Below are 15,380 nucleotides of genomic sequence, written 5' to 3'. Positions count from 1 at the left end.
GAGCCATCGGTGACCTGCGAGCACAGAGTGTGTTGTTCAGTATTGGGGCTGAAGGTCATAGATCAATCCAGAGGCAGGCCAGGCCAGGATAAAACTGCAAAGTCAAAATCTTACCAGATTGAGAGTGTGAAGTGAGAATCAGGGTCAGGCCGGTCAGCATCTTTCACTGGGGTCAGCAATGGTCTTAAGCTACTGACAGTAAACCTGGATCAGGGTTGTGAGCCAAGCCTAGGATGAGACTTGGGAGTCTAGGATCAAGGCATTTTGCAGCGAGAAGTGGCTAGTGGCACCTAAAGCAGAAGCACACCAGAGTTTTGCGCTGCAGCTCAGACAACTCCCCAGAATGGTTTCTTGGTTTAAAAGGGGAGCACCTGCCAATAAGGGAATTGTGGAGCACTGTTGCTCATACCCCTTAGGGAGGGACTTCCTGCAGGGCTTTGTCTCTCAGTCCCTCTTGGTGGCAACTACCTGAACCCCTGGTGGTGATGAGGAAACAGTTCCTCCTGCAGAATCTGGCTCTCGGCCTTGGGTTCTTAAAAAGACACCTGGTTATCACAAGCAAAGACTCTGTCTCAGGAGCCAGGAGGTAACAAGAGGACCTGAGATTCACCATCTGCCTCCACAACATGTGTGCATGGTGCTTCTGTGTTTGGCTGTTGCCTGTGTCTGACTTCTTAGATCTTACGCTGCTTAGATGAGGGACTATGTCTTATTCTACATTCTATTCAGAGCCAAGCATCCTTCAGTGCTCGGCTAATAATAATACTAAATCTGTAAGGTGTGGGATGGAAATATTAAAATCTGTCGATGTCAAAGGTGCCTCGGGAATTCTAAAAGATACCAGAATTAAGGCCCAACTGATCACAGATCCTCTAGGAAAGAGGGATGCAAGAAAGAGACGTGGACAGTGTGACTTCATGAGGGGGCTCAAAAATCTAAGATTTAAAACAGCTTTCCTAGAAAGGGAATAGCGAGAGGTGACTAAACCAGATCACGCACAGAGACAGATAGGGCTTGGAGGAAAACATAATAGGCAAAAAAAGCAATGTGAGCTAATGGTACAGTCAAGGGAGTTTAGCAGAGTAAGAGGAGCCTCTATGAATATATCAGAGGGAAAAGAGAAAGTGGTAGTAAGCAAAGAGTGGGGTAGGGGGCAGGGAATCAGTGACTGCTAAAAATCATTGAGAAACTGCGGTTATTTGTCTTTAAAAGAAAAGAAGTTTGGGCACCCAAGGAATATCGAAGTCTTTGTAAAAATAGTTATTGATAAACAACAGGCAAATGAATATTTGGATAACTGAGTTTATGCAAAACAATAGGCCTGATTAACATACGCTTAACTGTGAAGAGAATCAGCAAGTCAGCTACAGCTACTTCATAGCGTTTAAGGCTGGAAGGGACCATTAGAACTTCTCATCTGACCTCCTGCACATCACGGGCCATTACATTGCACCCAGCTACCCCTGTATTGAGCCCAGTGATTTTAAATAGACGAAAGCATTTCAGTCCTCAGGAGACAGAACTATTGGGAGCCCCAGACAGCAAACAGGTGGGGCTGAGGGGCACCAGTGCCCAAGGCCTCTGCACTGGCAGGGAACTGATTAGGTAAGGTGTGTCCAGATGATCCCAGCAGGCAAATTTCAACCCATGCTGTGAAGGAAAAGTGACCCCCACCCACACACACAAGTCTCTGCCAGTCTGACCTGGGGGAAATGCCTTCCCAACCCCAACTTGGGCAATAACTGTGAACCTGACCATCCAGTCATCTAGAAAAAGGGTTCTCTGCACCACTTCAGAGCACTGGTCCATTCCAATCAGTGTTTCATCTTCCGCGGTGGCCAATCTCTGATGCTCAGAGGAAGGCAGAAATAAGCTACTGACACATCTAGCCAAGTATGCATCGGGGGAAAAATCCTTCCTGACCCCAGCAGGTGACTGCCTGAAGCCTTGAGGCATAAGATTGGACTATAGTTAGTCTTTGTGCAGAGCTGCAAGTGATCTGAGCATATTGTTGGCAATGCAGGAAATCCTGTTCCCCTGTGGCCCAGGAAGGAAAGGGATGAACAAGGGCACACACAGATTCCCAGGCCCCCAGAAGGCACCACCATGACACCCAGCTCAACTTCCTGCATGCACAGAATCTCTCATAAAAACTGGACGAATGCATATCTTTCAGACAAAAGCTAATCTCTTTTTAAAGCCCCCAAGTGCTGGTGAGTCCGCTGCTTCTCCAGGTAATCTGTTCCAATGTTTAGCTGCTCTCCCTGCTAGGAGATTCCATCATATTTCAAGGCTGAGTTTGTCTGATGTTAGCTGCCAGCCATAGGATCTCGTTCTGTCTTTGTCAGGAAGGTCGAATCCCCTTCACACACACACTATCAGATCTCTTTCCCATGTGTCAGCGCCTACACACAGCAATCATGTCACCCGTCATTCTTTCTTCGATAAGCTGAATAAAGTGAGCTCATTAAGCCTTCCATTGTATGGCTTATTATCCAGCCCCTGGATCATTTTTGTGGCCCTTCTTTGAACTCTCTCCAGTATTTCCACTTCCTTCTTGATGTGCTGATACTAGAGCTGAACACAGTACATTAGTAGATGTCTTACCAATGTTACACAGAAAGGCAAGATCACTTCCTCACTGCTACTTGCTGTTCCCCTTTTCATTCATCTGAGGATCGCATTAGCCCTTTTGGCCACAGCATTGCATTGAGAGTTCATACTGAGGTGGTTATCTACAGTGACCACTAAGTCCTTCTCTGAGTCACTGTTTTTAAGACAGTTTCCCATCCTGGGGCTGTAACCTGCATTCTTGGTTCTCAGATGTATTACCTTGCATTTGTTTGTGTAAAAACATGTTGTGTTGGATTGTGACCATTCAACCAAGTGATTCAGATCACTCGGTAATAGTAACCTGTCTTCCTTATTATGTACTACCCCTATGAATATTTGTGTCATCCACAAACCTCAGCAGCAAAGATTTTACCTCGTTGTATATATTGTTAATAAAATTGTTGAACAGCATTCAACCAAGAACTGCTCCCTGGGGGACTCTGCTAGCACTAGTTCTGCTCATTCATATCTCCTCATTAACAACTATATTCTGAGATCTGTCAATGACCCAGTTTTTAATCCATAGAATGTGTGCCCTGTTAGTTCCATATAATGAAAGTTTTTAATCAAAATGTCATGTGGTATTAAGTCAGATATCTTGGTGAAATCCAAGTATACTAGGTTAGCACAGTTACCTTTATCAATCAGACCTGTCATCTTGTCAAAAAAAGACTGCAAGTTTATTTGACAAGATCTACCCTTTAAGAAATCATGCTGACTGACATTAATTATATTTTTAGCCTCTAATTCTTTGTTGATAGAGTCCTGAATTAACCATTTGATATTTTATCTTGGCTTGACATCAGGCTAACATATGTCCCTGCATTGTCTGTTTTACCCTTTTTAAAATATAGAAATAAATATTGACAATTCCTTTTGAAAAGACATGGAGAATGAGAGGAACTAAAAGATTGGGAAAAAACAAATGTAGTAATAATCTTCATATATAGAGAGAAAAGTGATCCTGACAGTTACCATCCAGTTAGTCTAACTTCAGTCATTAGTAAAATAATGGCACAAATACTAAGAAAGAAAATCTCTAAACACATAGAAGATAAGGGAACCCCAATAAATAAACGGCATTAGGAAATAAGGACAAATCATAGCAGAGAAACTAGCTTTAAAAAAATAAGAGCATATAATTGGCTGCAATCCTTCAAAGACTTGAGCATGTGAGTAACTTGAGTTATGAATAATTGCAATGAATTCAGTGAGACTAATCACTTGGCTAAAGTTACTTGTGTGTAAGTGTTTGCTGGCTTGGGGCATCTGTGGATAAAGGGAATGTCTTTCTGCATATGTGTCTAGATCGAGCTACACTGATTTACACCCTTTGAGGCTCTAGTCCTTCACGGTATCATGCAAATGTACAGTATTTGTAAAATTAATTCAGAGCTTAAAAGGACGATATCGGTACAACTTCCCTAAGTGAGGCCTAAAAGGGGAAGAGGAAAATGATAGCTGTCTACGTGTATCTGAATGCTGTAAACATGGAAGAGGAGGAATAATTTAGCATGGTACATAGTGGTGTAATGTGCTGTGCTGTACTGGGATGAAAGCAGAAAAAGGAAATATATGTGAATTACAATGTCAAAAAGCAATTGAGCCGGACTGGACACTGGGATAGTTTCTCTCTGGGGAAGGGCTGGGAGCCCAATCCATGGAGACATTTCAGACTAGAGAAATCATTAGGGAATGCAGAATGGGAAAAAGCCTCCCGAGGCAAGTCTGATAACCGAACCTCCTATGGTTCAGTAATGGCTAGATTTTAATTCCTGATACTCCCATTGATTCAGGCCAGTCACATGACATCAGCTACGCTTTAGTGGAGAACATAAGAATGGTCATACAGTGTCATACCAAAGGTTCATCTAGTCCAGTATCCTGTCTTCCGACAGTGGTCAATGCCAGGTGCCCCAGAGGGAATGAACAGAACAGGTAATCATCAAGTAATCCATCCTCTGCCGCCCATTCCCAGCAAACAGAGGCTAGGAACACCATCCCTGTCCATCCTGGCTAATAGCCATTGATGGACCTATCCTCCATGAACTTATCTAGTTCTTTTTTTTATCCATGTTATAGTCTTGGCCTTCACAACATCCTCTGGCAAGGACCTCCACAGGTTGACTGTGCATTGTATGAAAAAATACTTCCTTTTGTTTGTTTTAAATCTGCACCTATTAGGTGACCCCTAGTTCTTGCGTTATGAGAAGGAGTAAATAACACTTCCTTATTTATTTTCTCCACACCAATCATGATTTTATAAACCTCTATTACATCCCTCATTAGTTGTCTCTTTTTCAAGTTAAAAAGTTCCACTCTTATTAATCTCTCCTCATAGAGGAGGAGAGCTGTTCCTTACCCCTAATCATTTTTGTTGCCCTCTTCTGAAACTTTTGCAATTCTAAAAGGGAGGAGGAATAGCTCAGTGGTTTGAGAATTGGCCTGCTAAACCCAGGGTTGTTGTGAGTTCAATCCTTGAGAGGACCACTTAGGGATCTGGAGCAAAATCAGTACTTGGTCCTGCTAGTGAAGGCAGGGAGCTAGACTCAATGACCTTTCAAGGTCCCTTCTAGTTCTAGGAGATAGGTATATTTCCAATAATTATTATTTATTATAATAATCTTTTTTGAGATAGACGACCACATCTGCATGCAGTATTCAATATATTTTCTGTCTTATTATCTATCCCTTTCTTAATGATTCCCAACATTCTGTGAGCTTTTTTGACTGCCATTGCACTGTAAATGTTTTCAGAGAACTATCCGCAATGACTCCAAGATCTCTTTCTTGAGTGGTAACAGATAATTTAGACCCCATCATTTTATATATATAATTGGGATTACATTTTCTAATGTGCCTTACTTTGCATTTATCAATATTGACTTTCATCTGCCATTTTGTTGCCCAGTCATCCAGTTTTGAGAGATCCTTTTGTAGTTCTTGACGATTTTTGTTCCAGATGATTTTTGAAAATGTTGAACAGCACGATCCTGGGGCAGATCCTTGGGGGACCCCACTATTTAGCTCTCTCCAATCTGAAAATTGATCATTTATTTTTACCCTTTGTATCCTATCTTTTAACTAGTTACCAATCCATGAGAGGACCTTCCCTCTTATCCCATGACAGCTTACTTTGCTTACGAGCCTTTGTGAGGAACCTTGTCAAAGGCTTTCTGAAAATCTAAGTACACTATATCCACTGGATCCCCTTGTCCACATGCTTCTTGACCCCCACAAACAATTCTAGTAGATTGATGAGGCATGATTTCCCTTTATAAAAAACGTTGATTCTTCTCCAACAAATTACGTTCATCCATGTGTCTAACAATTTTGTTTTTTACTATAATTTCAACTAGTTTTCCTGGTACTGAAGTTAGGCTTACTGGCCTGTAATTGCCAGGATCATCTCTAGAGCCCTTTTTCAATATTGGCATCACATTAGCTATTGTCCAGTCATTTGGTACAGAAGCTGATTTAATTGATAGGTTACATACCACAGTTAGTAGTTTTGCAATTTCACATTTGAGTTCCTTCAGAACTCTTAGGTAAATACCATCTGGTCCTGGTGACTTTTTACCGTTTAGTTTATCAATTTGCTCCAAAACTTACTCTAATGACACTGCAATCTGGTATAGCTTAGCGAACAGGAGCTGCTAACAGGGAGTTTCGCAAGGGAGTTTGGAAGGGAAGTAGGAAGGGAGTGGGGGTCCCTTGTCGGTCTCATCCGTGACCCATTGGTCCCCTGAAGCTATAAACCAAGTCCCATCCTAAACCTTTCTGTTTAAAGCAGAGCAGAGCGGACTGGGAGCTGCAGACGGGAATTTGAGAGAGTTTGACAGAGGAAGGCTTACAATGGTGAGGAGGACCCGCAACACCTGTGCCAGCACTGCTTCTGTCTCCTCCACCTGCGCCCGTAGCCAGACAGAGCACCAAAGCATGGATGCTTTTACCCAGATTCTGGTGTTGGCTTGCAAAGACTGTAATTTGCAATTTCCACTTACTGATATCCAGGCTGGGGGTGGCATCCAATGTGAAAGGTGCCTACTGGTGGAATCTCTCAGGCAGCAGGTGGGAGAGCTACAGGAGGAAGTGGCTAGGCTGAGGAACATCCGTATCCATGAGCAATTCCTGGACAGTATCCATGTGGAGACAGCTGACGTAGCTGTCCCAGATCACAGGACTACTGACACACCAGTGGAGGGGGAGATGGCTCAGGGTGTATCTGACACACCAGTGGAGGAGGAGATGGCTCAGGGTGGACACAGCCAGCTGGTTACTTCTGGCAGCAGGCAGTGCTCCACCCTTGCTGCGAACCCTCCTGCTGTGGTAAAAGATAACCGTTATGCTCTTCTTGATACAGGAGAGAAGGAAGCACCCCCAACAGTTAAAGAGGCGAAGCCTCGTACCCCTAAGGCTGGGAGGTCTGCTGCCACCACTGATAATAAGAAACGTAGGGTAGTGGTGGTTGGAGACTCTCTGCTGAGGGGGACGAAGACACCCATCTGTCGCCCTGACCATTCATCCCGGGAGTTATGCTGCCTGCCAGGGGCCCATATCCGAGATGTTACAGAGGCATTGTCGAAGATTATCCGGCCTTCTGACTACTACCCCATGCTACTCATCCATGTGGGCACAAATGATACTGTGAGGTGTGACACTGAGCAGATCAAGAGTGACTACAGGGCTCTGGGAGTACGGGTTAAGGAGTTTGGAGCGCAGGTGGTATTCTTTTCAATTCTTCCTGTTGAAGGTAGGGGCCCAGGCAGAGACAGATGCATCGTGGAGGTGAATGCCTGGCTGCGAAGATGGTGTCACCAGGAGGGCTTTGGCTTCCTCGACCACGGGATGCTATTCGAGGAAGGACTGCTAGGCAAGGATGGCGTTCACCTTTCGAGGAGGGGAAAGGCCTTATTTGCGCACAGACTGGCTAGCCTAGTAAGGAGGGCTTTAAACTAGGTTCGACGGGGACAGGTGAGCAAAGCCCACAAGTAAGTGGGGAACAAGACCTGGGAGATGGGTTGGAAACAGGAGGGAGCACGGGCTATAATGGCAGAGAGAAAGGAGGGTCAGGGCAAAGCTGGGAGGCAAGATCAAACCAGTATCTTAGATGCCTATATACAAATGCAAGAAGTATGGGTAATAAGCAGGAAGAACTGGAAGTGCTAATAAATAAATACAACTATGACATTGTTGGCATTACTGAAACTTGGTGGGATAATACACACGACTGGAATGTTGGTGTGGATGGGTATAGTTTGCTCAGGACGGATAGACAGGGGAAAAAGGGAGGAGGTGTTGCCTTATATATTAAAAATGTACACACTTGGACTGATGTAGAGATGGACATAGGAGATGGGAGTGTTGAGAGTCTCTGGGTTAGGCTAAAAGGGGTAAAAAACACAGGTGATGTCGTGCTGGGAGTCTACTACAGGCCACCTAATCAGGTGGAAGAGGTGGATGAGGCTTTTTTCAAACAACTAACAAAATCATCCAAAGCCCAAGATTTGGTGGTGATGGGGGACTTCAACTATCCAGATATATGTTGGGAAAATAACACCACGGGGCACAGACTATCCAATAAGTTCCTGGACTGCATTGCAGACAACTTTTTATTTCAGAAAGTTGAAAAAGCTACTAGGGGGGAAGCTGTTCTATACTTGATTTTAACAAATAGGGAAGAACTCATTGAGAATTTGAAAGTAGAAGGAAGATTGGGTGAAAGTGATCATGAAATAATAGAGTTTACAATTCTAAGGAAGGGTAGAAGGGAGTACAGCAAAATAGAGACAATGGATTTCAGGAAGGCGGTTTTTGGTAAGCTCAGAGAGCTGATAGGTAAGGTCCCATGGGAATCAAGACTGAGGGGAAAAACAACTGAGGAGAGTTGGCAGTATTTCAAAGGAATGCTATTAAGGGCCCAAAAGCAAGCTATTCCAATGGTTAGGAAAGATAGAAAATGTGGCAAAAGACCACCTTGGCTTAACCACGAGATCTTGCGTGACCTACAAAATAAAAAGGTGTCATATAAAAAATGGAAACTAGGTCAGATTACAAAGGACGAATATAGGCAAATAACACAGGAATGCAGAGGCAAGATTAGAAAGGCAAAGGCACAAAATGAGCTCAAACTAGCTATGGGAATAAAGGGAAACAAGAAGACTTTTTATCAATACATTAGAAGCAAGAGGAAGACCAAGGACAGGGTAGGCCCACTGCTCAGTGAGGAGGGGGAAACAGTAATGGGAGACTTGGAAATGGCAGAGATGCTTAATGACTTCTTTGTTTCGGTCTTCACTGAGAAGTCTGAAGGAATGTCTAATATAGTGAATGCTTACGGGAAGAGGGTAGGTTTAGAAGATAAAATAAAAAAAGAGCAAGTAAAAAATCACTTAGAAAAGTTAGATGCCTGCAAGTCACCAGGGCCTGATTAAATGCATCCTAGAATACTCAAGGAGTTAATAGAGGAGGTATCTGAGCCTCTAGCTATTATCTTTGGGAAATCATGGGAGATGGGGGAGATTCCAGAAGACTGGAAGGGGACAAATATAGTGCCCATCTATAAAAAGGGAAATAAAAACAACCCAGGAAACTACAGACCAGTTAGTTTAACTTCTGTGCCAGGGAAGATAATGGAGCAGATAATTAAAGAAATCATCTGCAAACACTTGGAAGCTGGTAAGGTGATAGGGAATAGCCAGCATGGATTTGTAAAGAACAAATCGTGTCAAACTAATCTGATAGCATTCTTGGATAGGATAACGAGCCTTGTGGATAAGGGAGAAGCGGTGGATGTGATATACCTAGACTTTAGTAAGGCATTTGATACGGTCTCGCATGATATTCTTATAGATAAACTAGGAAAGTACAATTTAGATGGGGCTACTATAAGGTGGGTGCGTAACTGGCTGGATAACCATACTCAGAGAGTAGTTATTAATGGCTCCCAATCCTGCTGGAAAGGTATAACAAGTGGGGTTCCGCAGGGGTCTGTTTTGGGACCGGCTCTGTTCAATATCTTCATCAACAACTTAGATGTTGGCATAGAAAGTACGCTTATTAAGTTTGCGGACGATACCAAACTGGGAGGGATTGCAACTGCTTTGGAGGACAGGGTCAAAATTCAAAATGATCTGGACAAATTGGAGAAATGGCCTGAGGTAAACAGGATGAAGTTCAATAAAGATAAATGCAAAGTGCTCCACTTAGGAAGGAACAATCAGTTTCACACATACAGAATGAGAGGAGACTGTCTAGGAAGGAGTATGGCAGAAAGAGATCTAGGGGTCATAGTGGACCACAAGCTTAATATGAGTCAACAGTGTGATAGTGTTGCAAAAAAAGCAAATGTGATTCTGGGATGCATTAACAGGTGTGTTGTAAACAAGACACGAGAAGTCATTCTTCCGCTTTACTCTGCGCTGGTTAGACCTCAACTGGAGTATTGTGTCCAGTTCTGGGCTCCGCATTTCAAGAAAGATGTGGAGAAACTGGAGAGGGTCCAGAGAAGAGCAACGAGAATGATTAAAGGTCTTGAGAACATGACCTATGAAGGAAAGCTGAAGGAATTGGGTTTGTTTAGTTTGGAAAAGAGAAGACTGAGAGGGGACATGATAGCAGTTTTCAGGTATCTAAAAGGGTGTCATCAGGAGGAAGGAGAACACTTGTTCACCTTAGCCTCCAATGATAGAACAAGAAGCAATGGGCTTAAACTGCAGCAAGGCAGATTTAGGTTGGACATTAGGAAAAAATTCCTAACTGTCAGAGTAGTTAAACACTGGAATAGATTGCCTAGGGAAGTTGTGGAATCTCCATCTCTGGAGATATTTAAGAGTAGGTTAGATAAATGTCTATTAGGGATCGTCTAGACAGTATTTGGTCCTGCCATGAGGGCAGGGGACTGGACTCGATGACCTCTCAAGGTCCCTTCCAGTCCTAGAGTCTATGAGTCTATAGTTCCTCAGATTTGTCCCCTAAAAAGAATGTCTCAGGTTTGGGAATCTCCCTCACACCCTCAGCGATGAAGACTAATCCAAATAATTCCGTTAGTTTCTCCACAATGGCCTTCCCATCCTTGAGTGCTCCTTTAGAGTCTCAATCATCCAGTGGCTCCACTTGTTGATTAGCAGGCTTCCTGCTTCTGATGTACTTAAAAAAAAAATTGCTGTTACTTTTTGAGTCTTTGGCTAGCTGTTCTTCAAATTCTTTTTTGGCCTTCGTAATTAAATTTTTACACTTCATTTGCCAGAGTTTATGCTCTTTTCTATTTTCCTCACTAGGATTTAACTTCTACTGTTTAAGGATGCCTTTTTGTCTCTCACTGCTTCTTTTACTTTATTGTTTAGCCACAGTGGCACTCTTTTGGTTCTCTTACTTTGCTTTTTAATTTGGGGTATACATTTAAGTTGAGCATCTATTACAGTATGTTTAAAATGTTTCCATGCAGCTTGCAGGGATTTCATTTTTTGCGCTGTACTTTTTAATTTCTGTTTAACTTCCTCATTATTGTATAGTCCCCTTTTCAGAAATTAAATGCTATAGTGTTGGGCTGCTGTGGTGTTTTCCCTGCCACAAGGATGTTAAATTTAATTATATTATGGTCACTATGATCAAGTGGTCCAGCTATATTCCCCTCTTGGACCAGATCCTGTGCTCCACTTAGGACTTATCATAGCATTCCTTCTCAGATCTGAACCTTAGAGTTCAGAAAATGAGATACTAGCACCTGAATCCTCTAAGCTTAATTACCAGCTTAGATCTGATAGTACTGCCACCACCCAAAAATATAGTGTTTTGGGGCACTCTGACCTCCCCAACCTTCCCTGGGGACTCCAAGAACCCGGATCCCTTGGGTTCTTAAAACAAGGAGAAAGAAACCACTCCCCGCACCTTTCCCCCTCTCAGAATTTCTCTCCCTGGGCTATCCTGAGAGATACTGATCTAACCTCTAAATCACTATACAGAGAAGCATCTCCCTTCCCTTCCACAAAGAGGCAAACAGATTCAAGGAAAACAAAGAGAGATTCTATCTCTTCCCCTCCCGTCTCCCCCCCACCCATCCTGGTGAGTTATCCCAATCCCCTGGAATAACACAAGGGAAACAAGGAAGAAAAAATCAATCAGGTTCTCTAAAAAAAAAAGAAATCTTTTAATAAAAGGAAGGAAAAAGTAAAGAATTATCTCTGTAACTTCAAGATGTAAATATTACAGGGTCCTATAGCTTAGACACCAGAAAGAGACTTTCCCTCCAGTACCAATACAAATCAGAATATTCCCAGCAACTACACATATAAAAGTTAACCAGCCAGATCCACAATTGCAAATAGAGTAAAAACAATCAAAAAGCCTAAACCGCCTGTTTTTACTTACTATATGAAAAGAAACTTAGAGAGCCTGTAGTAATGTCTGGTCTCTCTCAGACCCTCCGAGAGAAGAACACACAACACACAAAGAACACACACAAAAGCGTCCCTCCGCCCAAATTTAAAAGTATCTTGTCTTCTGATTGGTCTTCTGGTCAGGTGTCCAGTTCCCTGCTTGTAACCCTTTACAGGTACAAGAGACATTAACCCTTAACAATCTGCTTATGACATGACTAAATCAAGAATAGCCTCTTCTCTTGTGAGTTTCAAGACTAGATGCTCCAAGAAGCAGTCTTTTAAGGTGTCAAGAAACTTTATCTCTGCATCCTGACCTCATAGACTCATAGACTTTAGGGTCAGAAGGGACCAATATGATCATCTAGTCTGACCTCCTGCACAAAGCAGGCCACAGAACCCTACCCATCCACTTCTATAACAAACACCTAACCTATGTCCGAGTTACTGAAGTCTTCAAATTGTGGTTTGAAGACCTCAAGCTGCAGAGAATCCACCAGCAAGTGACCCATGCCCCACACTGCAGAGGAAGGTGATAAACCTCCAGGGCCTCTGCCAATCTGCCCCGGAGGAAAATTCCTTCCCGACCCCAAATATGTTGATCAGCTAAACCCTGAGCACGTGGGCAAGGTGACATGTACCCAGTCAATATGGGGATAGTTGAACTCCACCATTATTGTTGAGTTTTTTCTTTTAATCTAGTGAAGGCAGGGGCTGGACTTGATGACCTTTTGAGGTCCCTTCCAGTTCTAGGAGATTGGTATATCTCCAATTATTACTTACTATTACTAATCTCCCTGAGCATTTCACAGTCACTATTACCATCCTGGTCTGGTGGTCAGAATTACTATTCATAAAGATCCTGTGGTACAATTTGGTTCATTGAAGATTTTTTCTTCATTTGATTCTACACTTTCTTTCATATACAGTGCCACTCCCACACCAGCACAACCTGTTCTGTCCTTCCGATATATTTTGTACCCTGGTATTACTGTGCCCCAGTGATTATCCTCATTCTACCATGTTTCTATGATGCCTATTATATCAACATCCTCATTTCATATGAAGCTTTCTAGTTCACTCATCTTATTATTTAGACTTCTAGCATTTCTATATAAGCACTTTAAAAACTTGTCACTTTTACCTGTCTGACATTACATGTAATTGAATGGGCCTTTTTTCATTTTACTGTTTCACATTAGAGCCTGCCTGCATTTTTTCATCTTCCATCTTTTCCTTCTTACTAGGACATAGAGAATCTCCATTAATAGAGCCTCCCGTAAGGGATGCCTCTGTCCAAACCAGATGCTCCTCCGCCCCTTTCGGCTTTCCCCCAGCCCTTAATTTAAAATTGCCCAGGGGTGAAATTCTACCACCCAAGGTACATGAAATGCTGGTGAGCATGTGGCAGCATAAATGTGATTTAAGACTAAAGTAGAAACAAAATGGGGAAGAGAGGACTGAAACAGAAGAAGAGGATGAAATGGATAAAGAGCCCAAAACAGTTAGAAAAGTGGAGCTGTAGGAGCATAGTGGGTACTGTCCAGGGAAGCAACTATCAGATGAGATATTAGAGCTAAGGAGATGTCTACACCACGGGATTATACTGATTTTACATAAACTGGTTTTTTAAAACAGATCGTATAAAGTCAAGTGAACGTGGCCACACTAAGTACATTAATTCGGTGGTGTGTGTCCACGTACCAAGGCTAGCATCGATTTCTGGAGCATTGCACTGTGGGTAGCTATCCCATAGCTATCCCATAGTTCCCGTAGTCTCCCCTGCCCATTGGAATTCTGGGTTGAGATCCCAATGCATGATGGTGCAAAAACAGTGTCTCGGGTGATTCTGGGTAAATGTCATCAGTCAATCCTTCCTCCGTGAAAGCAACGGCAGACAAACATTTCATGCCCTTTTTCCCTGGATTGCCCTGGCAGATGCCATAACATGGCAACCATGGAGCCCGTTTAGCCTTTTTTCACTGTCACCGTATGTGTACTGGATGCTGCTGACACAGTACTGCAGTGCTACACAGCAGCATTCATTTGCTTTTGCAAGGTAGCAGCAATGGTTACTATCCCTATTGCACCATCTGCTATTGTAAATTAGTGATGAGATGACAGTTATCAATCATTTTGTACTGTTTGCAATTGGAAAGTGGCAATGATGGTTATCAATCATTTTGTACCATCTGCTGCTGTCATGAGTGCTCCTGGCTGGCCTCACTGAGGTTGGCCCAGGGCGCATGGACAAAAATGAGAATGATTCCCTGGGTCATTCCCTTCTTTATGTCTTGTCTAAAAATAGTCAGTCCTGTCTAGAATATGGGGCAAGTCTACTAGAGAGCCAGAGAGCACAGCTGCTCTGGGTCAGAGCCCCAGAAATGATGAGCTGCATGCCATTCTAAGGGGTGACCCTGCGACAACCCCACCTGTTGCTTCCCTCCTCCCACACCCCTCCTGGGCTACCTTGGCAGTGTCCCCCCATTTGTGTGATGAAGTAATAAAGAATGCAGGAATAAGAAACACTGATTTTTTAGCGAGATAAAATGAGGGGGAGGCAGCCTCCAGCTGATATGATAGTCCAGGCAGGACATTAAAATGCAGGAGAGGAGTGCAGTCTCCCACTGCTATGATAGCCTAAGAATTATTGAATCTTTTCTTTAGAAACAAAAGGGGGGGGGGCTGATGGAGCTTAGGCTCCAGCTGCTATGATGAGGATGGTTACCAAGCCTTTTGTACTATCTGCTAGGAATGACAAAGAGTCATTCCCATTTTTAGCCAGGTACCCTTAGCTGACATCACCAAGGCCAGCCAAGACCACACAAAGGCTGATGACGGTTTTCCACCATTTTGTACTATCTGCCATCAGGAAAGAAAGGGGAGAAAATGCTGCTGTTTGGTGATGCAGCACCACGTCTACCAGCAGCATACAGTAGACATACGGTGACATTGAAAAAAAAGGCGAGAAACGATTTTTTCCCTTTTCTTTCACTGGGGGCAAGGGGGGGTAAATTGACGAGATATACCCTGAATCACCCCGGACAATGTTTTTGACCCTTCAGGCATTGGGAGCTCAGGCAAGAATGCAAATGCTTTTCGGAGGCTGCTGGAACTGTGGGATAGCTGGAGTCCTCAGTCCCCCCCACTTCCCTCCATGAGCATCCATTTGATTCTTTGGCTTTCCCTTATGCTTGTCAAGCAGCACTGTCCTGAGTCCCTGCTGTGGCCTCCTCTATCATAGCCTGGAGATTTTTTCAAATGCTTTGTCATTTCATCTTCTGTAACGGAGCTCTGATAGAACAGATTTGTCTCCCCATACAGCGATCAGATCCAGTATATCCCGTACGGTCCATGCTGGAGCTCTTTTTGGATTTGGGCTGATCAGAG

Source organism: Gopherus flavomarginatus, chromosome 7 (genome assembly GCF_025201925.1).
Source record: "Gopherus flavomarginatus isolate rGopFla2 chromosome 7, rGopFla2.mat.asm, whole genome shotgun sequence".
Lineage (NCBI taxonomy): Eukaryota > Metazoa > Chordata > Testudines > Testudinidae > Gopherus > Gopherus flavomarginatus.
Note: the sequence above shows the minus strand (reverse complement) of the source record.